The sequence below is a fragment of the Epargyreus clarus genome, unplaced genomic scaffold (genome assembly GCF_041222505.1).
Source record: "Epargyreus clarus isolate Ecla_fem2 unplaced genomic scaffold, WU_Ecla_fem_2.2 ptg000014l, whole genome shotgun sequence".
Taxonomy (NCBI): domain Eukaryota; kingdom Metazoa; phylum Arthropoda; class Insecta; order Lepidoptera; family Hesperiidae; genus Epargyreus; species Epargyreus clarus.
The window spans coordinates 4,384,242-4,411,421 of NW_027332222.1; the positions used below are offsets into that span (position 1 = coordinate 4,384,242).

At 33.4% G+C, this 27,180-nt stretch overlaps 1 protein-coding gene across 1 annotated transcript in view; it reads right to left on the minus strand.

Annotated features, from left to right (window-relative positions):
- Window positions 1-27,180, minus strand: part of LOC140747230 (uncharacterized) — a 78,938-nt gene that overhangs the window by 42,307 nt on the left and 9,451 nt on the right. The window contains exon 2 of the mRNA XM_073079533.1: window positions 24,865-25,115. The gene's annotated coding sequence lies outside the window, so the exon portion shown is untranslated. The remainder of the gene's footprint in view (window positions 1-24,864; window positions 25,116-27,180) is intronic.

A 27,180-nucleotide genomic window follows, 5' to 3' on the forward strand; every position in this document is an offset into this window, starting at 1 on the left:
GTAGTTATATTTGGCTTTTGTGGACAATTTCATGGATGCTGTTTTGTGCTTAAACTACAATAAATAGAGAATTATTACACAAATCAAAAAACTCGACTGCTTAAAAAAAGCTAGTTACTCCTACAATTTAGACGAATCCAACGACACCTCATATAAAATTCATCAAGCTGTTAGGGCTTAGGGCAAGGATGACACATACATACGTATTAAAAACATTACCCTTCGCAGTCGGGTATTTAATATACGAGTATAATTCGCACATGGAATGTACTCTATTGTACCAGTAAATTATAGTCATAAGTCGTCATTATGATAGGATATTTAAAATTTGAATTACAATATAAATCGTTAGGAATCTGCACGTATGTGAAAGAAAATCGAGAATCTTTCTGTAGCAAACAGATTGCTCAACATACTGTAGAACGGTTTGGAATACATCAAGCTTCCTGTACCCTTAGTGAGCTTTTACGTTTTTACTAAAATGACTATTTTGGTACTTGTGTACGTATTTGCCCATATATTTCCAATTAGCCCCTCCAGCGGATTGTATCAGAACTGATTGGAAATGTATGGGACTAAAAAACGTAAACAAAAACAAAAACAGTTATTTTTGTAAAAATTTAAAAACTCATACTAAGAGTATTGAAGTTACGTGAATTAAACAAGACAAAGGAGAGTGCAGTATATATGTTGAAGCAAGAGCATAAATACAACGGATTGAATTCCAATGAACGATAAATGAATATCAAAAATGTATCATTGGCATTTCAGCGTGACTAGACCGCTTGGTACAAGGTCGGTGAGCGTTCTTGTGACTAATGAAACACTCCACGATCTAGTCCGGTCTGCGTGACAAGCGAATAAACGTTATTGGTGTGGGGCATGACGTTGGGGCTGGTGATTTTGAACAATTTTTGGGCCGTAGACAACAGCAATCATACTAAAATCGAATTCTTGTGTGAAGAGGCAACGGTAGAAACAATGGAGATGTTTCCGATGGTGACAAAGATGATAAAGTATGTTACAAGTAGCTAATGAAAAAATCACGATTACGTGCAAATGGTAAGACAACCGAATAAAAATTATTCTGAAATAGGACCTCTTTTTGGTCCAAAACATTTTTATTAAGAAAATGAAGATAAGATTCTGTCAAGAAAGACCAATTCAAGATGTTCTGGCTTTGATGCTTAAAATTGTGAAGTAATTAATCTGTTCTACTTCACACGCTTATAAAATCAGGATAAATAAAAAACATAGCTCACTTCCTCAAAAAGATGACCCATTTCCCGGAACTTAGGGGCAAACCTAGCAGATGGTCGTAAATATCGATCGCTTTAAGTAACCAGAGGTCGATGAGTATGGATTAATAAATGGACTACATTTGATACCATATGTTGTACATATCTAAGTATGATGCAGTTTCATTTGATTTGTGTCGCCAAGATATTTACTATCGAAGACTTTAGTACCATACGAAGTGTTTTATGTGCCATAAAAATCTTTGTTATTAACTTTGATAAAAACCGTTTAAACTTGCAAAAGAAATAAAAATACCATTTATGACGTACATTACAGAAAACGAATATTACATTACAATTTTAACGGCTAAACTTATGCAAGTATGTAAGGATTATTAGGATACGAAGCTTATGCAAAAGTTCCATTGTTTGGCTTGCGACGCGGTACTAATAATATGCATGTTATTTAAAACATAACAAGATATGACTGACATGTTGTCACCAGAAGAATTTAGGTGCGGTATGATGACGAGATGCTTGCACGAGACGAAATCATAACAAGAATTTCTACTATTATAGCCCGCACACTAAGATTTTTGTGTTGATACCTTGGACACATACAAAGGAATGTACAGAAATACCCAGACCCAGAAGAGAAATCTAAATTTATCATTTAGATATTTGTTTAGCCGGAGATGAAATCCGGAATCTTCTGCATGGTTAGACCAGTATGGTTATTGCTTGACCAAGCGAGTTGTAATGATACAATAGAATTGACTTCAGTTGTAGATGTTTATGATGAAATATTTATTATTAAGGAAGGTAACACACGAGTGACTGAAAGCGCTGACGACTGTCACCTACGTTCGCCGACTGTCACTAGCAGTCTCTAACGACAGGCGGCAATAATCGACGACAGTCGTCGGTGGTCGCCAACTACGGTACGCGACAGTCTGCGATTCTCGGTGACGGTAATTGGCTGTAGTTCGTATATTAGATCCCTAAGAGAAACGACACATGGAAGATACAAGCTAAAAATGGCCATTATTCTAAACTATTCGAAAGTTAAGCAATACTTTTAAACTGTTTTGGTAATCCATCGTGAACGGATGAAACGATTTGTTGAGAAATTTGTAATTTTGCGCCATTATACTGATGGATACTGTAATTTGCGAATTAATATCAACACGATTGAGGCAATAGATGATCGTTCAATTCGCTGGTAAACGGAGCCTTGAGGAAATCTACAGTATTTGTATAAAAGGGAAACTTTGTTGATTGAAAGATTTTCGCTTGTTGATGATTAAAAAAAGAAATGACGTTGCTAGATTTTTGCTACTTGAAACAAGAAATGACTTTAGTTTTTTGTGAGGTTAAGTTCATTGTGCCTTTATTGTTAGAAGAAACAATTCTCTTTGTGTGATAAAATAAATTTGTGATTTATCGTAGAGGTACTGGTTTTTGGGTTGCAATATAAATAATAGATACGAGTAAGACAGCACAAAGAACAAGTGGTTGAAATAGGACACGCTATATATTTTACGGCCACGGAGGTCGCTTAACGATTAAGTAGTAGTTAAAGCGACTGTCAAAACTTCAGTCGAACTGTACCCTTAGTATGAGTATTTACGTTTTTACAAAAATTACTGTTTTTGTATTTATTTACGTATTTGACCATATATTTCCAAATAACGCCCCTAGCGTTCTGTATCAGAACTGATTGGAAATGTATGGGAAATACGTAAACAAATAGAAAAAACAGTCATTTTTGTAAAAATGTTAACTCATACTAAGGTTAATGTTTGACAACTATTTAGTAGCTTATGACGTCTAAACGCAATATGGCAATGGTCGCTCAAACAATAAATGGAATGCCCGAGCGGTAGTTACTGCTCCGACAAAATATAGCAATCAATGGGCGGTCAGCCTAATTCAAGACAGCAAGTGATTACAACAAAATCAATCATAATAGAAAGTTTAAATGTGTAGTGTCCGTCAGCAAACGCGTGAAGCTAAAGAGATTATCTAAAGCCGAGCTGAGCCGATCTCTACAAATAACTTTCGAAGCAATAAGGTATAGGTAGAATTAAAGCAAACACATTCAACTTTTACTTGACAATGAACTGATATAACTCGCTCTATTACTGAGTGACCTCCGGACAACATGAGCGGCATGACTGTGTCGGAAGGGGAACTACACACTTGGCGTTTTTTTCCTTTAAAGTTTAGTAAAGTGAATGGCAGGAATTTAGTAGGAAAATAACTTCATAAGCAAAATAAAGGATATTAACATTGAGGTAGGCAATAAACTACTAAATTTATCATTTTAGTGGGTACGACAACAAAATGTAATGGTCGGCTATTTCATTTTAATGTAAGGAAAAATACAAGGATGTCAAAGACTGTAGTCCTATGCAACGCAGTGTTAAATGCACATAACACCAAATACAAGTTCTTGTTTTGTGGTTAAATGCCATTGTACTAGCGACAAAACATTCAGGTTACATAAATATAAATACTTAAGAGTTATTCTACGTATTTTATGTGGACATTCTAAAAGATACCTAAAATACCAACGACCGAGTAAATTACCGTTGCGAAGCGGTTCTACAGCGGTCCAACCGCCCGTGCGTTACCGCCCTTAATCAATTGGTCGGTCTTATCGGCAATAATAAGATCTGAGCACGCGACTCAGCACCGTTACTTCCTGCAGCCGGATGTGAGGCCAAATGTGAGTGGAGGCTATGCGTCTTGAAAGTTTATGCGGTTGCATAACTATGCTAATTGCTAATCAAGTTATTTTTGATTTTTTTCTAATTTAATTTGACAGTTTTGTTCCGTTATGTTTAAATTTTGAATTTCAGCGGTTTATGTGGCTATTATTGCTAGAAATTCTAAATTTAATTACTAGCTAAAATTTTATATGGTTTTAATAAATTATTATATTTATATAAGCGGTATTTATATTAACGTGTCAATAAAATTATATAATATATATTTCCTATACAAAGAGTAAAATTATAGTGTTTAGAAAGCAAAATAACTATTATAGATTATTTATAAAAATATTATTATTTGTAAAAAAAGAATGCTACAGTACTAATCTATGGTTACAGTTATCATAGATTAGTACAGTTCCTATAATAATATATTTCTGTTTACATAAACCGACGTAGGATACTGACAACTGTTTCGATTTTTTTGTAACTAAATACAGTACCTACTATCAATTACACTTATATAAGTAAAGTAGCTAAGCAGGTGCCTTGCGAGATTTTAACCGGATTCCAACATTTTGTAACAATCTTCACTTAATTGACGTAATGCCAATTAGACGCGAACAAATTACGTGAAGGACGAGTGTCGAAAATGAAAGGGTTTTAAAATTTTTAGCAATAACTTGAACATGACGCGATGTTTTTTTATGATTTTAAGACATAAATATGTATGATGATAGTATTACACTAAAGTCATGAAATAAGGCTTGATTCAAATTAATTCACACAATAGATACAAAAAATACTACAAAATATTTAATAAGTGCAACATCAAGTTGTTGAATTCAACTCTATTTCGAACCAAGAGCTTTCAAAGAGAACAAACTTTAAGCTTCTACGATCGACATACAAATAAAATAATCTTACTATACATTCCGATACAGAACTGCCACTTCCATTAATTTTCTGTGTGCTTACCTGTCTAGATATGATGGTAGAAATCGAGAGTTGGTGTAGGCGCCCCGACCCTGAGACAACGCCTTCGGGTGTCGTACGAGATGCAAAACACAGAGGCTAACGGCTCTTTACAAAATGCCTTTGACTCACCCGTTAATAGTGATAATGATATGTACGTGGTGCTTACCTGAAACAGAAAAAAAACTTACATGAAAAAGTTGTAAAATATTATTTTTATAACATTAGCTTTTGAAAACTGGAAAAAATAAGTGCGAATAAAAAAGTTAAAAAAAAATTTAACAAAAAATACAACCAACTTCTATGTCACTACAAAGTAAAAAATAATTGAAATAAATGTTGATTTAGTACATATTTCTGAAGTCGGTGCTCATATTAGACACGCTGTTTACATCGTTATCCAACGAAATATATAGAGCGCCAATTATTTTTTACTTTGTAGTGACATAGAAGTCGGTTGTATTTTTTGTTAAAAAATTTTTTTCACCCTTGTTAGTGATGACATACTAACATTTATATTAATACAATATAACATTGTATAAACGTGATGAATGAAGGTAAGGTCTGAGTTTACATAATTGGAACCGCCCGCGCGCAGGGCGCTGCCGCGCCCTGCTCGCTTAGTTTTATATTGTCTTATATGTTCCAACCTAACCTAACTAAATAGTCAATGATGAACTGGCTTTGCAATTTCATTAGAACCTACACCAAATATCTTCAAACACAACTCAATTATTCCCATCGGTTGAGGAGTTACATATTTTGTCTCCGAGCCACATTATCAGACCCTTAAATAGTTAATGATAAAATGGCTTTGTAATATCCCTAGAACCTACGCCAAATATCTTAAAACACAACTCAATTATTCCCATCGGTTGAGGAGTTACATATTTTGACTTCGAGCCACATTATCAGACCCTTAAATAGTCAATAATAAACTGGTTTTGCAATTTCATTAGAACCTACACCAAATATTTTCAAACAAAACTCAATTATAGCCATCGGTTGAGGAGTTACATATTTTGTCTCCAGAACCCACTCTGATCCTCGTCATATTTAAATGGGAACAACTTGTAGCAATTATCCACACACGAAATTAAAGGCATTAAAATAGGTTCATAAACGGCGAAGTTATGGCTATTATATTTACATGGGTGGAGGAGTTCCTCTCATTTTCTCCAGAACCCATCGATGGATCCTAACCATATTTAAATGGGACCAACATCCAGATCGTCTCTATACAATAAAAAAGAATTATTAAAATCGGTCCACTACCGGCGGAGAAATTCGTGTACATACATAGGAAAAAAAAAAGATACCGGCCGAATTGATAACCACCTCCTTTTTGAAGTCGGTTAAAAAAAAACTATAATCATATTATTTTTAGAAAACCCTTCCATTTGATTTGATATTTAATGATTGATATATGGGGGATGCATAAAAAATATATTATTACTTCGCCATCTTAAGATGTCCGCCATATTAAAGAATAACGTTACTAAACTTATCATGCATTGTCATTCAAACATGTGTTTGCAAAATTTCAGCACAATCGTTTGGGGTTGGGCATTTTAAACCAGTTATATTTAAAATTCAATTGCAAGATTTTATTCGCAAAACAAGTTAAATTTAAATTAATGTAAAAACACCTTTATAGTTGTGAATTTTAGTAAATGCAACGTGAATCAACCTTTATAGTTGTGAATTTTAGTAAATGCAATGTTCAACCTTGCCAAGCCAGGCTAAACTCTTGAATCATGCAAATTTATTCAAATAAAATATATAGTCCAATAAAGATTTGCGGTCTACTTCCGCACTCATGTTTAGTCTTAAATGTGTTAGTCATGCGTGTCCTCGCGTGAAATGAGACCTCAAACTGCCTGACCTTGGATTATAAATCAGTTAAAACATTTATCAGCATCGAAAGCAATTAAATTAAATAATTGTAACGATTTATCATCAAAAATTAGTCATAGAATAGTGGTTTCAATTTGGCCCCAAATGTTAGGCACGTATCTCTGATTTTTCCAAGTTTGTTGTTATTACGAGTAGAAGATTGTTTACTTGTTTTAACGGTGTAGAAAGATATTGTGAGGAAACCTACATGCATGAGAGTTCTGCAGAGATAAGTACTCAAAGGTGTGAGGTCTATCAATCCACACTTGGCATGACCATCCACGCGTAGTGGACTTAAAGCCTAACATTTCTTAATTTAATAAAATAACTAGCTCACCCGGCAAACGTTTGTTGCCATATAAATAAAAAAAATGTTAAGGGAGTCCCTTATTACTTAGGGAAAATAGATAGTAGCCGATTCTCAGACCTACTGAATATGCATATAAAATTGGTGGAAATCACATTAGTAGGGTATCAAATGAAAGGAAATTAAACGGAAATTATAAAAACATATTTGTATATATATAAAACAGCAAGGTGACTGACTGACTGACTAACTAAATGACTAAATGACCTTACAGTTCTGAAATTTTGCACATAGGTTCTCTATATAGCGTGAATAAGTACTAAGAAAGGCCTTTTGGAAATTCTACCCTTAAGAGGGTAAAATAGGGAAAAACAGTTTTTTTAAAATCCTTTAATTTTGAAGCAACTGCTATAAAATTTTGTATTTGGCTTTGTGGATAGGAACAAGGACGCACTTATTTATCCTCCTTCGAAAAATCAACCCCGTAGAGGGTTAAAAGTTCATTTGAACAACCGTCAATTTTGAAGCAAACACTATGAAATTTTGTATCAAGCTTGTTGGATAAAAATAATGAAATTCTACCTCTAACGAGGTAAAATAATGACCGAAATTTTGAATTACTGAAGTTATATATTTTATAGACCTTAAATGGTGATTTTTTCTCGCGAAATAGTAACACGTTTAAAAAAAAATAACCAAACCTATCGAGTAGGGTTTCAAAATAAAGGAAACTGAGAGGATATTACACATACATTATATAATATATCTTATATATAAAATTCTCGTGTTAGTTACCGTACTCCTCCAAAACGGCTTCACCGATTTTCACCAAATTTTATGTACATATTCATTAGGTCTGAGAATCGGCCACTATCTATTTTTTTACCCCTAAGTGATAAGGGTTGTTCGCCCGTAACATTTTTTTTATTTATATGGCAACACAACGTTTGCCTGGTCAGCTAGTACATCGAGATGACTGTCTGACTAAATGAGTGAGTTGCTGTGCCAGAGATCAACGCAAAGGGAAACCGCTGAACTTAAGCGTGCTGGAATTTTACACATAGGTTCTTTATATAGCGTAAATGAGCACTACGAGGATAAAATAGGTTAATATTGTTAGAACATCTTTTGTTTTTGAAGCAGCCACCTACTATGAATCTTTGTATTTGCTTTCTGCATAAAAATAATGAAATACGTATTTCACTGCTTTTGAAAATTCTACTTCAGCCTTTTTGGTGCAGTCGGGTTTTTGGTTTTTTAAATTAATTACTTGTTATTATATATGTGAATGCAGATTTATTGTTAAGATTACGGTATGTTAATTGTGTTACTATTTTAAAAATTACAAGTAACAAGTAGCCTCTGGTTTTAATTCGAGACTACAAAAATGTTATTTTGTTTTATCTGAAAATTTTATTGTTATTTTTAAGATAAGTGGCTACTGCCGCAAATGGACATCGTTAATAAACAATGTTAAATAAGATAAGAGTCTTACTTGAGGAAGTTAGATCGCCTTAGGTGAGTATGCTTCCCTACATACACCTTTCAATCTAGAACACAGCAGCGCTGAACACTGCTGTTATTAGGTGGAAAAGGCGGTGTTGCCTCCAGAGCTGAACCACAAAGTGTTCAAAATAAATCGAACCTTACTATGGCTTCCAGTAATTTGCCCCAAATCCATTGAGTACCTTTTAGACCAGTAGTACCCTTAGTATGAGTTTTTACGTTTGCTCGAAAACGTTCACTGTTTATGCATTCACTCATACAGCGCCCCCGTGGACCGTCTTTAGTTTCGTAAAAACTCATACTAAGGGTACTGGTCGGAAATCGAAGCGGAACTCTCTAGCATTTCGTTGACCACTGCGCGTGTCATGATGTCACGCCATTAAAAGCAAGATGTACGAGACAGCTAAGTGGTTTTCACAGCTGTTAATGTATTCCAGGGATTTCCTTATCAATTCATATATAAATCACGTTTTTAATTATCTTGCACTGATTTAATTGTATGAGTTACGTGTACACACGGAAGAATCAATGCGAGGTGTTAGATTTTATAACGAAATTATTTGTACCTGTTAATTAATTATTCATTTTGCAAATAATAATATTTTTTTAAAACAGTTAATCAAAAATTGTATAATATTACGTAGTAATGTAAAAATTACATTATTACTAATATAAATTTATTATTATGCGTATTGTAGTAATGTACATTTTTAGAGTAGGTTGGTAGTATTTTTTTGTACATGTAATTTGTGGAGTAGCTTTGATAGAGAATCCTTTGAAGAAGAAGAACACTTGGTTTGTATTCATTTTGTATTCGCACTTGCGAGAAAAATCCAAAAGTCAGTTGTAAAGGAACAGTATATTTACAAGCGATCAAAACTATTTCTTATTACACGTACATAACGTTATAATCTAAATTTCCAATCACATAAGGTAAGGAAAAAGGAAAAAAATAAGGAAAATATCTCACGAAGAACGTTGCATGCCGTAGAGGTTTAAGATTCTCAAAGGTGTGTTAAATCTATTAATTTGCATTTTATCAGCTTTGTGGATTAGTCCCCAGCCTTAACCTTGTTGTAAGAAGTAACCTGGGAGAGCAATGGGCGATGATGATGGTAATACAAGATAATGTTGAAAACTTTATAAATGAGGCAGGCACTATGAAAATTAAGAGATTTTACTTGTTTTCAAAATGGAAATAACCATGGAATTAATCATTCTAAAAGAATAATGCGGTTAGCATAAAAAATACAAGGAAATGACAGCATTTCATGTTTTTCCCAATCTCCTTTGACTCATGCTCAAACCGGAATACAACTAAGCAAGAATTGTATCCTTTAAAATACACCGTGCAAGTTATTGTTTAAACTTTAGCATAAGAACAATTTGTATAATTACGAGTAATTATAATAATGTAATTGAAGTTAATAATAAATCTAGCTTTTAAGTTATTTAAACTTTAGTATAAAAGCAATTCTTATAATTAATTGTAATAATGTAGATTTAGTTAATAAGAAATCTAGCTTTTTGTCTTCGGTCACTGAACGATTCGGTCAATGATTTTCGTCTTAAGCAATAGATCTAACTAGACAAAATAAACCAGACGAGTTTCTATATTATATTCTTTGTTGTTTATTATTTAGAAAATTCTGCAATACATGCATTTTCAATTTAAGTTTCGAAATCAAATAGAACTGAAAATACTTATTGCATTCCGAATATAATTTAAATATCTATGTTGATAATATCTATGCAATAACTTCTTTTAAACTTCAATATATTTGTAATAAAAAGATAAGCAATAAACATATTTTTACAATCTGTTTTTATGACAGTTTCATTTATAGATGCCCGGAAATAGAAATTAATGTCTGAAATAAATAAATTGTCTTTGAACGTGCTTGAGTTTTATTTGACCATAGACAAAGGCCAAATTATAGTCTAATAAATTCTACGACACGTGTTACATAATCTTTTATGGCAATAGACATGTCACATACGATGATTCGCGATTGCCATTTTGGCGATTGTATTGATGCGGCATCACGTTTTAGCGACTTGCAGCGTTCGAACGCGGTATGAAAAATCCGATGATGATTTTAGCGACTGCACTAATGCATCGCGTATTTCCTTCTGTTGCTTCATCGAGCGTTCAAAATAAGCTGCGCCCGATGTAAGACTGTAGCTTGATCGTTATATTCACTTTCGAAAAAGCATCTAATAACAAATAGCATGTTTTCTGGGGCTCTCATGAGATACTGCCGCCGGAGACGAACCACAAAGGGTTCTACCACCTTTAAGTTAAACCTAAATATACGCTTGAAGTTTAATTCTTTCGCATCTTCAGAGCACGAACCCTTAACGTCTTCGCAACACTAAACTAGTCTGTATTAAAACAGAGTAGAGTTGAAAGTAGTTGTTTAGTGAACGATGAAAGTTTATCCGGATCTATTGAGTAATAGTTGAGAACAATGCGGTTTTGTTCGCGAATGATTTGTTTTATTGCGTCTGGGCCAGGAACGTGTCTATTAGTGTCTATTTTTTAAACAAATGGAAAGAAAGAACAATTTATTAATGTTAGAAATATAATTTATTGCTCGCGGCTTCCTTGAAGTGGATATTGTTTTGATTTTGTTCATTGATTTGTCACAATTATAAAGATATATTTTTGAACTAATGGGGTTAAGTCAAGTCGATTTATTATGTCTGGTGTTGGGGTTTTTTACATCAGAAGCTGCCTAGAAAACAAATACTCCATAACGCTCTTACAACACGTTGTTTTGAGAAGGTACATGACCAACCATTGACCAACTGTTTGGCCAAGGCCTTGGACAAGGCTTAACGACAGTTATGCAATTAAATTACATTTGTAAATCCCCGTATAAACAACCATGTGTAGTTACCTTCGATTGATGGTTTCACTTTTACCCAATAACTTGTTTTACATACTGGCCCTAACGACAATTTGAGTGAATTAGTACGTCTGTCTGTCACTGTAGAAAGTGAGTTGCATCATGGTAGCGCGGTGTGGAGATCGACAAACAAACGAAATCTTATACAATCAGTTAGAGGAAAGGTCAGCGTTAACTAACTTAACGGAGAATCTTCTATTTCATTTGAAAATCGAAGTATAGTTTTAAGATGTCTTTGAAGGTGGTAGAAACTTTTGTGGTTCGACTCCGGCGGCACCACCGTCACACCTATTTCTACCTAATACCAGCAGTGTTAGGCGCTGCTGTGTTCCGGTTTGAAAGGTGTGGTAAGGGAGACAAACTTTTCAGAGGCGTTCCAGCTTTGTCCTCAAGGGTAGCGGCGCATCTGTGGCCGACCTCAGGTAGGAATATCTAATCCTATCTGGGGTTGATTACAGATATCCATAAGCGGCAGCAGCCACTTACCATCAGGTGGACTGCATGCTCGTCTGCTACCCGTATATTATAAAAAAAAGATACGTTCATAGCTTTCTACAGCGTAGGGGCACTAATATGTCTTATGTTGGTGCCAGGTTTGTGTGACATACACAAAGATTGGTACAGAATACCCAAGTTCATCCCCTCTTCTCCGCCCTTCTTCCCTTACAACACAATACCCAGGATTCAACGATTCTTCTCTTACAAAGATATTTACTGCATAATACCTGAATTTTGAACACTTTGTTGAACATATACTCATGTCGGGGATACAGAGTTAAAAATCCAAAGAATGGAACCCTGATTTTATGAAATTATGCTGATTAACGAAATATATTGAATAAATCAGCTTGAGAGATCTACAAATAGTTCTCCAAGATATGTAAAGTCCACATTTTGGCACTTGGTGGCTTACGATGTAATCCTTTTAATTCTGAGAGGAGACTCATGCCCAGCAGCAGATAAATAAGGTATCATCATTATCCAGTAAATATTTTTATTGTACAGTTAAAACTGAATATTGGTCTATAACAAGTGATTCCCAAACTTTCAGTAGAAAAGTGGTGCGAACATGAAACAATCAACAGATCGCAGCTGTCCAGCTTTCGATCACGATAGCGTGTGGGCTATCAGTGAACGGATCTGACGACTCGTCGTGTCTTTGTCTCAAGCCTCGACAGATCCGACGGATTAGTTTGAAGACAGATCCGGGGTTTGGTTGTTTGTAGATGTGTTGTGATGTGTTCTGCTTTGAGGTGTTAATAATCTTGTGACTTTAAGTCAATAATTCTGATATGAAAACGCTATAACAATTTGGATGTCCCATAAAGTGTCTCTCTCTTATATCTTTAAAACCAGAACACCTAAGTGCTTTACATGGCCTTTATTAAGAAATTTTCTTCAGGTAGAATCCCGAAGAGTTATATGACCTAAAGCCTTCAGATGATTACGGATAGAACTTGCAATGTAGTTTATTTATTTATGTAGTTGCTATTATTTTTAAAGTTAATGCGCAACTGAACATCGATTGACCTATAAGACCGTTTTCTTTTTCTGCATATGACACTGAGTCAGCGCAAAAATATTTTCGGAACATCACTTAAAACTGATAGAATCGGTAAAAGTGAGCAGCGCTTGCTAATTGATGAGTTTTCACTTTCGCTTCACATACTCGGCCAATGAAACAAGATATTTGCCTACGTTTCAGTTCACTTATGTTTACTTGAAAGAACAGTTCATTATTATCGTTAAAGGCGGTAGAAGTCTTCGTTGTCCATTTTTCTTTTTCAGTCTTATAACTGTCGTATAGTGCTGCTGTATTTTAGGTTTGAAGGGTGTGATAAGCTTATCGCCGTCCCATTTCTGTCCCGCTCCCGACGGTATGCCGTCACACATACCATCGTTCTTCCCGGGGTCGCTAGCCGGGCGGTTCCAGCTCGCTCTCTTGCTGCCCGCAATCCCGAAAGCCTTCGTTTAGGAGCTTCTTACGACATGCACAGGGTACCGTAGCCCTACTCTGGTCCCGGAACTATAGGGACAAAACATAGGATACCTGCGGTTTGAATTCTAAGCTTGCACCAGTAATTTCAAAGCTATGTGACCATTATAAGTTAAGGCGTAGGACCCGGCCTACAGCCTATAAGTTCTCCACAAATTTGTGAAATCTACAAATCAGCACTTTGCCAGCATAGTAGACTACAGTCTTAGCGATTTTCCTATCAGACATTTCCTTGACAAATTACCCAGCCTTAGTTATTAGACTTGATTACACTAATACGTCATGTAAAGGAACAAGTGGATACATTACAGCCGACCGATTTATGTAATATGTATAATTTATTCATTTGATTTATTACATTTGACAAGCATTCAATTACGGTCATTTTAATATGGTTTGTGTTATAGAAATTATGTAATACACTTAAATTAAACGTTATGAGTCCAAGTTATGATTACGACCAAGTTAGTTTAAAATTATGCCAGTTTTAAAGCTATCACTATTTCTATGACGTTGCTGTGTTATGGTTTGAAGGATGTGATATGAAAGACTTATGTTTATTATTATAGTAATAATCAATCTTAACCAAAAGCAACTTCCTGAAGTTCGAAATATATGTCCCTAAAAATTATCAAATTTCAAACTTTGGTCCGAAAATGTTAAAAAATATTATTACTAAAGAAGCATTCCAACTTAGTCCTGAAGGGTAGCAGCACGTTTTGAAATACAGTTTCTAGAAGGACAACTATCAAATATACGAGTATATTTCGATTATAAACAACAATATCCTTAGGATTTTCCACAGCAGTTCAAACAGTTTAAATCTGACATTTGAGCATCGCCTAACGTTATTTACTTCGTAAGGTATATAGTTCTGCATAATCAACGTATAACATAGACGGTATTTCGATGTCGACATTACTGACTTGCCCGACTGAGGGTGGGCAGACGAAAAGCGATAATTATTTGAGGCAAAAATGGGCAAAGGAGGTCTGTTTTAAAGTATACTATATATTAGCGGATCTTGTGGTATTATAAATAACCGTACCTATGTTTCTACAGTGCTTTACTGCTATTTTATCTTTTTGTATAAAATTGACGTAAGTTTCATTAATAATAGAGCAATCGTTTTGTAAAATTCTAGCGTAGCATATAGTAGAGCGTAGAGCGTATAGCGTAGAGTTTTCTTACTAGGTTATGAGGAAATTAAATAACCTCTGATGAGTAAGCTTAGTCTTACTTTTTGATTTAACCGCATTTATGAATAATAGAGTAGACAGGCCTCACCCATTTAGGGAGAGATGTGTGCCCAGCTGTGGGGCATTAGAAGGGTTACAGCAAGGTTGACACTTGTACTGTTGTTGACTAGGTTGACAGTTATTAGTGAGTGACATAGCTAATTGGACAACTGATCGCCGATATTTTATGAGGCTTTATGACTGACTGACTTACTATGAAATGCTCATAGCATTAGATATTCCTGGGATGGGCATACCCATAACTATTATACGAGTAACTGATGACCTTAGTATCCTTTATTTTTCTCGCTAATCGTTCTTCGATCACGGTTGCACAAGTCCTTAAGCAGTATATGAGAAGATCACGAGTTCGCGGCACGACCTACTGGGATGTTTGCGATTTCACTAAGAAAACTCCGTTTGCATTTAACTTCGCAACTTAGGTATTTTGATAGCAAAACGCTAAAGAATCGTACACGAATTTGTAGACGTCATATTATTACGACATATGTGATATGTGGCTGAAATATGAAAGTTAATGTTATTGAAAAAAGTGCAAAATGTAGAGATGTATTCTTATACTGTAATTTTATAAGTAGGTACTTTCAGAAGAAGTAACTACTTTAGACGTTTTAAGGAAGCCATTATTTAAAAAGAAAATATTAATTTAATGCATTTTTGTGCACTTGTGCACATAGTAGAGATACTTCTGTATTAAATTAAATACTTAACATTTTAAGTAACATTAAGTTGTAATAAAATTTAACGATATCCAAACTTAAATATCTGTTTTTTTTAATCTATCTATATAGTAAGATAAAGACTTGTAGAATTTAACATTTAAATTTATAGACAATTACGAAAATGTGTTTTATTTATACACCTATGTAAAAAAAAATCATATGAAAAATTCCGTGGAAATATTACTTGTAAGAGTCAGTCTAAGAGTCCTTCATTCATTTTCTGTTCTCCTCGTCATTAGGTAGTATTTTCATTTAAGCCAATTCAGTATCCCTGTCATAACATCCAATAATTCAACACTTAAACTTGTAAGCTTGTCATCGATAACGTCGCAGTCATTGCTCGGAGACAGCCCGTCTCGTGCGAAAGCCGTCCTCCCGTATATGGCCGGGTCCCGCTTCGACTTTCTGATGTCCTGGTATCTACGTATATTCGCCTTTTACAATTTAGATTCAATCATAAGAAAAATTCCAGTTTCGCTACATACAGGATGAAACAAAAACATCGACATTGTCAATGTTTCCTTATGTTGCTTTGCAGTGTCTCTTTCCTTATTACACGGAAATATACGTTTGTCTCGCTCTGTCTGTGACCATAGACTAACAATAAGATTATAAATTACTTTTAATTATTCGTGCAGGTAATATTTTTTGTGCTATTAAGCCAGTTGTTGTAGACAAATGTATCAAAGCAATAAATATTAAAATCTGAACGTATTTATTTTCTTTATTACTTTTTTATCTATGGCACTTTATGCAACGCCCAAGTCGCCAATATTCCAGCGTCACCGTCAATGGTCAGCCTAACGAATTGTTTCGCGCCATGAAGCTTCACCATCGCGGTGTTGCCATTATTCAATTACTGTGTTACGTTTGGTGCTAACAATAAACCGTTATTTGTTGCTTGAAAAATTACGACATGGATGACTTAATATCAATTTGGCATCGAGTAAAGGTCACTTTATTTCTTTTTAGAAGCTTTCAAAAAATTTAACTCACTAGCTGACCCGGCAAACTTTGTACCGCCTCAAAATCTATTTATCAAATATATTTCATATAAATTATTTTCAAAAAGACATATTCATTAGGAAAATTAAAAATGTGCGCAAATAAGTAAGTAGGTAAAGTTAATGCTTTCATATTAATTTATTAGTTTTGCGTCAATAATTCACTGTTTATTAGCTAATTATAACATTTATTTTGATAATAATATAATGATACTGTGTTTAACAGACCGCGAATCATGTAAACGTTTAATTGAATTAACTATTACTCCACGTACGTTTAAATATATTAATATTAATTATGTTAAGAAGTATAAGATATAAAATGTTTATTTTTATAGTATAAAATACCATTTTTTTTCAAAGTGTTTTTTTCTTTACAAGCAGTCAACCTGGTAAATGGTAATCGCCAATGGACGTCTGTTATCAATTAAAATGCTAAAAAGTATTTTAGCTGAATTCTATCGCACATACCTAGCCACTCTTGAGGACTAAAATGCTCGCCTCATATGTATGTTAGCTAGCATTTATACCCATCCATCTAAAGGCAAGAACTGTGACACGCTACAAATAGATGTACCATTACCTACCAACTGTATTGATTCGACTACCTCACTTTATTTTACCACACCCTTAAAATCACTTTGTACTTCTTAGCACTACTACTTTAAACTTATTAAAACTCTGAGCTAGATCCATAGATTAGTAAAGATTACTCACTCCTAACTAGAAAATATACCCAGTTTTGAGAATTGAAATACTTGCGTAAAAAAGTTTTGCCACGTCTCCGTGCTAAAATATCCCTAAATTATTTGAAATAATTATTTATTTATTATGTAAATTCATGTAAATTACGCAGTATTAGTTATTTATTCGTAAATTTTCTCTAAAAATGTTTTTATTTGTCAAGAATTCAAAAAAAGAACTTACGATAATAAGCCATTTGTGGCTTCATTCAATTTCAAGGCAGCGAAGTATCTTTACTAATCTATGGCTAGATCCTTAAAAGTTATGTTTTCTACCTGCTCTGATCTACTAATAACCTCAGTAATTGCAAATATCTCCAGCTTGCTTCAATGAAGAGATAAATAACTCAAACGATGCATTGCGTAACATGCCACAATATCGTAAATTTACTTGCAGTTGTAGGGCCCACCCAACTTTCCCCGGCCACGTGACGAGACAGTCCTGTAAGCACTGCTAAGGTGTGGCTTACATGATGTCTGATACTGTAAGATCGTTTTGTAATCTCGAAAGCGATTATTAAATTAGTGTAATATGTTAGGGCCGATACACAAAACATCGTCAGTACAGACGCTGCTCTTTTGTTTGTGTGGATGAGATTAATTTTTATATGTAATTAATTTTGACATTACATTTAATATTGTATGAAACGATCACGAAGGGTACCTGATGTTGAATTGTCACTGTCGCCTATGGACATTTACAAAAAAAAATATGGCAAGGATTCTATCTGAAGCCTTGCTACTTCTGAGGACTGAGGTGGTCGCTTCATAGACATGGTCCGCCAAGTCACTAATATTGTACCCAAATGTCAACTGTCATTACTTTTGAAACACGGATTCACTTGTCCAACTTCAGTTGTCTCAGGGAAATTGAGATGTAATTCGAGCAATATTCGTGTTGATTAACAGACTAGTACCCGTGTTGGTGGAACAATGAAATGAATTAATTCTACATGAAATAGGTGTTGGAAAGTAGTTATGGTTATGACTTCCTTTAAGCCAGAGCTTGTACAACCTACGGGCGTAATCGATTTGCTTTACGACAGTATGGAGTTGTTCCTGCTTAACGTAAGAGCTGTAGCATTACCATGAGTTGGCATAGAAACGCCACTATAGAAATGGTAAATAGAAAACTATTGTCATTTTGCTAGTGAATAACATAACTACTATCGTTACGGTATTTCTTGACAACGTCTGTCAAAATAATGACTCATGGGACCGAATTTGTATGGCAATAGATCATAATGACATTCGCTAGCGATTTGATTTCGATAGGTTTTTTACGTATCGAGTTACGTCACTACGGATTTTAGTTCTACGAGTAACCACCAGAGGCGCTGTACAATTTTTCATACATTTATTTTACGCAGTCGCTAGCGAGTAATACTTTTGTAAACTCATGGTAGTCCTACTGGTATGCTTGACACACTTACTATTTCTCTAAGCACCATTATAAGTCAAAATAAACACTTATTTATCACTAATTCATTATGATATTGAATACGTATATAAAAATCACTTGCTCATTTTGCATTATTAGAAATAATTACGTATAATTACATTAAATTCTTTTTTCCGAGAAGATACCTACACAATATGATGTTGTTACGTTTCAGTATTCAATAAAAGATGGCACTCGAATTACGCTATCGAAGTTTTATAAACACTTTGAATACAAAGAAGTTTTGTACTTGACACATAGATAAGTATAGATATTTCACCGCCTTTTAATTGAGGGAAGCCATTAAATTACTTAAACGGCTAACAGTTCTGTCAGCCGTTTAATGGCTGTTACGGTGTAATTTACCCGGAACAATGCCGACATGCGCAGTTAAGACACGAAATCGAAAAAAAAGTGCGAAGAAATATCGTTTAAGTAAGAATAATAAGTAAAAAACTATATTTTTATATATTTTTCAAACACGAAAATAGATAGATGACAGTGATAATTGTCAAAAGGTTACATTTTCTTGTTAGTACTTGTTAGCGAGTAATCTTTACTAATCTATGACTTGACATTTGACTTTTGTACAAGACAAGCGTTAGTTCCACTTCTTAAACATTACCAACTTGAACAATACTTATAAGAGATCCTTCTTTGCTAAAATGAATTAGTGTATCATATAACGTCAAGATAATAAATAGCAGCCAATCAAAGATAAACTTAAATAAGTATGTAGCGTCTGCCATACTGTATCAATGTAAATTAATTATAAATAGCTTAATGAAGTTGGACGGTTAAATCATTTGCATTCGATATGCCAGTTTATTCGAGCGGAAGAGATTCTCGAGTTAGGTAAAAGAACAAGTCCCGATTGATCGGAAATTGATTAATAAATTGAATTAGTGCCCTTTTAATCATACTATGATAAAAAAAAATGGAAAAATTTGAAAACATGAAATAAAAAATCTGACTGCTAAAAATATAGCCTCCCATTTTCTTCCATAATTGAGACGAATCCAAAGACAGTTAAATTTCAGTCGTTAAAAAAAAGACGAATCCTCATTATGTTAAAATCCGTCAAGCATGGCAGTTTGGGCTACAGGGCATGCAAAGAATGACATGAATGAATGAATGGCATACAGTCAAACACACATACAAAAAACAAGATATCATTATTAGCGATATACAAAAAAAAAATACTAACAACAAAATCACGTGTACTAAAAGCAGGCCAATTTTAAATGTTTGGTGATTATTCATAATCATATTATAATGTTTATATAATTATTATATTATATTTGATGAGGCCACAAGCTTCAAGTGACAAAAAAATCATGATCTGGATTTTAGGGCTGTCCTAGATGTTATCTTACTTTTGAGTATTAATTATGGAAAGCTTACAAGTCGCTAGGTATATCTTTTTATTTTGGTAAAATAGTAACCACTTTTCATATCTTAAGCCTTTTCTATACTATTTCTATATTTATGTATTTCTTTTATTTTCTTACAATTTTGAATTATGCCTCCAGGTTTCCGACTATTAATTTTTTATCAAAATACTCTCATAAAGTCTAATTGATTAGCTTTACACAATTTAGAGACATCGTTACTAGTAAAAATAAAATCAGAATATGACACTAATCAAGAAATAACTATATAGGTATGTTATAAAAGATAACACAAAAAACTAAAACAAAAACATTAATTAACATGCACGTTATGTATAATGAAATGAAATGAAATGAAATGAAATGAAATGAAATGAAATGAAATGAAATGAAATGAAATGAAATGAAATGAAATGAAATGAAATGAAATGAAATGAAATGAAATGAAATGAAATGAAATGAAATGAAATGAAATGAAATGAAATGAAATGAAATGAAATGAAATGAAATGAAATGAAATGAAATGAAATGAAATGAAATGAAATGAAATGAAATGAAATGAAATGAAATGAAATGAAATGAAATGAAATGAAATGAAATGAAATGAAATGAAATGAAATGAAATGAAATGAAATGAAATGAAATGAAATGAAATGAAATGAAATGAAATGAAATGAAATGAAATGAAATGAAATGAAATGAAATATATTTATTTTGTATAGGCCAACGGCGGCACTTACAAATTGTCAGTTACAATATTTTCTTAAACTACTACCGGATCGGAACGCGACCTCTACTGAGAAGATCCGGTAAGAAACTCAGTGGGTTTGTCTTTTTTAATTTTAAAAATAATTATTCTCTTTTTAATTTTTTTTAAATGCCATTATTTTTACATATAATTAATAAAGCGTTAAGCGAGCAATATCAATCAATCAAGGCCCAACTAATTTATAGTGAACAGCCCAGCTCGATGTAATGTCCTTTCTAAATTGCTGGTTAAAGACAACATTCACGATCGAGATTACAGCAATTAGGTATGTAGCTGAGTCGCGAGCTAACGTGCTTACTGTGCATATAGTCCTGGTAATAATAATACTCTATTTGAAGGTGGTAGAACCCTTTGTGGTTCAACTCCGGCGGCACCACCGCCACACCTATTTCTGCCTTATAACAGCAGTGTTAAACGCTGTTGTGTTCTGGTTTGAAGAGTGTGGTAAGGAAGACATACTTATCCATGTCCATGGGCGACAGTAGCCACTTACCATCAGATGGGCTGTATGCTCGTCTGCTACTCCTATATTATAAAAAAAAATGCTTAAAGGTTTGATGCTATGTAAGTAATCAAAGATAAACATTCAGACCTTAAAAGAATCAGATACGGCAGATACGTCAATGGATTGTTTAGGATCGATTAGAGACCCTGATTCACGAACTGCATTCCAGACAGGTAGACTATGATACAATATGATAACTATTTAAGTTTTGATAAAATCTTACTTTCATTTATTGCGATAATTCGTAGATTGCTATATCTTATTTTGCGAAATTGAACATGCAGTGAACTCTTAAGGAAAAGGAGCGCTACTTGAGGTCTACGGATGCGTTTTTACCCTTAAAAACCAAATTACAATACATTAGACGAAGATCCCTGCACTTGTCTCAGCAAACGTTTAACACTACGGTTATAGGTCTGCAATGACGAGCATGCTTCCACAGTAGAATCAAGAAGAGTTCCACCACTTCCAACGTGATGACATTCGAATCTATTTTTCTGCATGGTGGTGTGTACCATCATTGTGTCATTGTAATGGGGTTCTTCCGGCACAAACAAGGTCACTGGCGTGAGAAATTTTATCTTTACTCCATGCTATAATTTGATCATGCTCATTACACTTATGAGTGATCGAAATTACTATAATTAGTTCACCTAGTTCCGCCTTTATGGGATATGCGCATAATGGATCATTTTAATACATGCTTATAATAAGCTTACAATAATGATTACTAAGTAAGCGAAGAAATATTTTAGATTTATTGCTTGTAAGCTGCCGCCTTTGTGGGATATGTGCATAATGGATCATTTTAGTACAGGCATATAATAAGCTTATAATAATTATTACTAACTAAAGAAATAGTTTACTTTTATTGTATTTTAGTCAGGACCAGCCAGACAGCTAGCCAGCCAGAAAGAATGGGATTTACGTGGCATACGTAAACAAGACCTATTTAAATAATAATCACTGTTTTATTTAGAAAAGATCTGTCGACTGCTGACTCAACTTTAGGTCAACAATGGTCAAGGTGATATTGTAATAGTGGAGTCAAGGAGATGTCATAGAAATTAGGGGTACAATCTGAATATTACACAACGCTTAGTTTTTATAATACTATAGAAACAGTAAATGCGCTTGAAGCCTGATGGTATATTGTTTCTGCTGAGAAATATTTGTGACTAAGTTACTGATTAGGAATTCCACCTGATTTCAATCACAGATGCGTTGATATCTTTAGTTTTAAGACAAAATGTTACGAAAATGTAAATCTACATTACAATCCCACACAATCTGAGGGCTAAGCTGGAACGCCTCGGAAAAGTCTGTCTCCCTTACCCCACCCTTCAAACCGGAACACAGCAGCGCCTAACACTGCTGTAATTAGGTAGAAATAGGTGTGGCGGTGGTGCCGCCGGAGTCGAACCACAAAGGGTTCTACCACCTTCATGAATAACTTGAATAACTTGAAGTCGTATTTAAAAGGCGTCGTAACAACCGAAAACCCATTTCAATTATCTTATGACTGCAAGATTCTTATCAATTTAACGCTACTTATTCTAATTGATTATGAAATAGATTAAATATCTCGACCTACAAAAACTGCTACCTTAACTAACCTTGTACATTCCAATAATTACAGCACAAATCGGAAGCTATAAATTTTGACGTGATCACGATCAATACAATCATATATGACTACTGTACCCTTAGTTAGAGTTTTTACGTTTTGACAAAAATGACTGCTTTTGTTTTTGTTAACGTATTTCCCATATATTTCCAATCAGTTCTGACAATACGCTGATTGACTGACTGATACGCGGCGCTGATTGGAAATGTATGGGCAAATACGTAAAGAAATACCAAAACAGTAATTTTTGTAAAAACGTAAAAACTCATGTTTAGTAAAAGTTTGTATTGGTGTGTGTATTCGTATGATTGTATTAAAATACGTGTGAGTGTGTAATGAGTTCGCAATTTTGCTGTAACTAGTGGGAATGATTCGATCCGGTGACAGCATGCGACACCAAGGTCGGCTTTGAACTTGTACACCAGAGGTATTGTTGCAAGTGTAGATATGTGGCATTTTTTGTGCATAGCAATAAATGTTTTACAATCTATATATAATATAAATTTGAACTGTCTTTCTTTAACATCAAAATAATGTGCAGTTTCTAAAACCACGACTATTTGCATAATGTCACAATATTATCTACCAATTGAACATATTATAATGGAAAGATCCATTTTTTGGATTTTTCATCTCTTTGTCTGTAAGAATTCGACTTTTTAAGCAAGTTATAATAAGCAAATGTCTTCATAAAAGGTGCATACTTCATCCTGGGATTCGAATCATGGACATTAAGAAATCACACCATCGCGCTATCATTCCATAAAAGTCAAATATTTATATAGCAGATCATATCGTAATATACAATGACTGAAAATAAAATATTTTAACACCGTACTTTATAAATTGAATTCTCGAACGAATTTTGTGTTAATAACAATCAAATTACAAAACAGTTAATCGAAAAAGTAAGTAACGTTTACGTAACGTATTATTTTTAATTCAATTTGCACTAAAGAGGTTGTGTAACGATAAGGAGTTATTGTCCGAAATGTTTTACGTAAAGAAAAAGTCGAGGAATATATTCCTGAGGCGGATATGAACCGGTATTACAGAAAGTACCCTCGGATATGGAGCCTTTATCGATATTACGATTATGTAAGCAGAAAGTTGTGCGTTGAACAAGTTGTGAGCAGATGCGCTCGACCATGCAACTTTTCTGACGCTTTTTGCTCCTTTATAAGCTTTGTAGTATCTCGATTTATTTTCATTTTATGCCTGCCTTCTAAGATAACTATTAGTAATCATTACACTTTTTACAAAACAGTTTTAAATTGTCAATAAAATATCATCTGAATATTAGTATACCAGAACCATTTACGAAATGTCTATTATTGGTAGCTTCGGTTTTTATAAGTTTTCATTCATTTAAATGCTTTGTACCAAATATCGAAAAATAATTTAAATACAGTTAATTATATTTTCTTTTACATCAAGTACCAGTATCACATATTTAAAATGCAAGTTAACAAAAACATTTCAAATTTGAAACATTTATCATCTTATAAAATACTAGCTGACCCGGCAAACGTTGTACCGCCTCAAAATCTATTTATCAAATATATTTCATATAAAATATAGCCTATGTTACTCGAGGATAATGTAGCTTTCGAATTAAGCAGTAGTTTTTGCGCCTATTAATTACATCCAAACAAACAAACAAAGTTTTCCTCTTTATAATGTTAGTGTAGATTGAAGCTATATTTACAAATTAAAGTACACCTTTACACTTGAATTTAAAAATGTATTTGTTAATAAAAAGTTGTTTCGTAAGCATTGAATAAAGTTAAGTAACTAATAACACAAATTACTCAAAACGTCAAAACATTTCGAAACGGCACTGGGCAAATACTCACCAAGAATATACAGCCAAAGTTAAAGTGTCCGGCAGTTAGCACTTCACTTCACAAATAGTTAAGTTATTTAATAATTCGATGTGGAATTAATATTAATTATTAATATTCAATGTCACAAGTTACGGCGCAAACATATTTCGTCAAATTTTCTTTGATAAAAGTTTGTTTATTGTATATTGTATTGTATAGTTATTCAATGTATTTGTATATCACATGTCACGTTCACAGTCACAGATAAGCACCTTAACGACCTGAAATAAGCAAAAATATTATTATTAGTAATATACGATTGGTCAACATATAGAAAATATATATTTACAATACGAAGTTTCAATAAGTCACGTGTTTTCAAAATCAAGAATGTAAGTACTAAAATTACACAATTCTCATGGCACGCACAAGACGGTAAAAAAATATGTTTTTTTTATTTAGTGTATAATTATGGGGCAAGTCGCAAATTTATTCTAAGCTTATAACATTGATGTGTGAGGTCTATAAGACTATCTTTAACGATAAGTTATGGTAAATAACATCAATAATGGTCATTCCTTGAATGACCGCAACTGGCCACCCATAAATCTTATGCGCTACTGTATTTTCAGTTTTAATTGTTATCAATAATTTAACTGTTAAACTTTTTCATATTCGATAACATTTAGGTGTTGAATCTAGTGGAATGCTTTAGGCATCGATTATAATGAGTAACAGGTAAATCGTATTATAAAAACATACGATGAATAAATGGAATATTCCACTTTGCATAATAAATTTGTGTGGACACAACCCACCCGCGCGACAATTATTATTTTTATTTATGAAGAGGACTGGTCTAGAGCTAGTCACGTGGATTTTAAAATCGGAATTAAGACTATTATTAAATGTTACCGGTATTATTAATACTATTATTAATTCAACACTATTGCTATTCGTCGTGCCTATGCGTCTATCATTACGCCAATTCGAATGTTATCAAGTATTTACACTAAAATACGAATTTTCAACGTCACTTAAGATTAGAGAAGGGATAGGTCCCAATATCACGACGTCTCACTAATGGGGAGGATGCATTGTACGAAGAAGCGTCAAAATCAACTCCAGTAAATAATGAATGCCACATCAATTGAAGTGATTATAAAGGCATGTTCTATTTTTTCAGCGCTTCATACATCCGTGGATCTGTCTTAGGGAATTTAAACGCAAGGGAAATATTTACAGGGAACATTCCAGTTTACCCATCAAGAGTAGCAAAAGCAATACATTTGCGGCCGATCTCGCGTAGCGGTCTAGCTCGCAAATCTATAAAATTAGAGATACTACTTTAACATCATTTGTGCTGTATGTTAGTTTGTTACTTAATTTTTTATTACAGCGAGTGAGAGAGAGCTTGTGTTTATTAATTATATGCCTGCTATTCAGATTATTTAGTTCGTTGTCACATCATAAATCAGTGTTGCGTCGATATTAGTAATCTCGTATTGAGGTGTTTGGGTTCAAACCGAACGTGTTATAATCGATTATAATAAACGTGTTTATGTTAATTACATAAAAGCCTATTTTAAGCATGTTAAGTAGGTGTATATTAATTTACGTCAGATCATTTGCATTTTAAAATGTTGCATTTTTGTAAGGAAATATTCAGTTTTTCTTTTATTTTTGGCATGTGGAAAAAATTGGAAAACGATGTAAGTATATACCTACTCATGTTAATGTGATATTAAGAATAGTTTATTTTAAAGTATGTAGTTTTACTTCTGAGGAATTAGGTACTTGACTATTTTTAATTAAAAAAATACGCTTGATCTACTACTTGTTGTTTCTAATATCTAAAGCTCTAAACAAGTAAATATGATAAAAGGCCATTTTCTAAGCTCATAACATAGACGTAGATTTAATTAATGAATTTCTGTGTCTCATATTGTAATTATGCTATATACACAAAGTTAAAATTTAAGTCTGTTTTGTATAAAACTAAAACACAAAACCCGTTTATTTATTTATTTATTTATTTACAAATTTGTGTACACAGAACATAACAAAGATATAGAGTATTAAAAAGAAATGTAGTACAAAGGACTACTTATTCCAACTTGGAATTTCTTCCAGCAGCCCCTATGGTCAGAAAAATTGTATGTAAGGCAAATAAAGTGTGCACAAAATAGATAAGTAGGATAGATATCATATACATATACATATATACAATTATATACACATAATATATACAATAATATATACATATGACAATATATACATACAAATATATACTTAATTATGACAGTGATAAGTAGTGCTCTTTTACTCTTCTTTTGAACAAAGAAA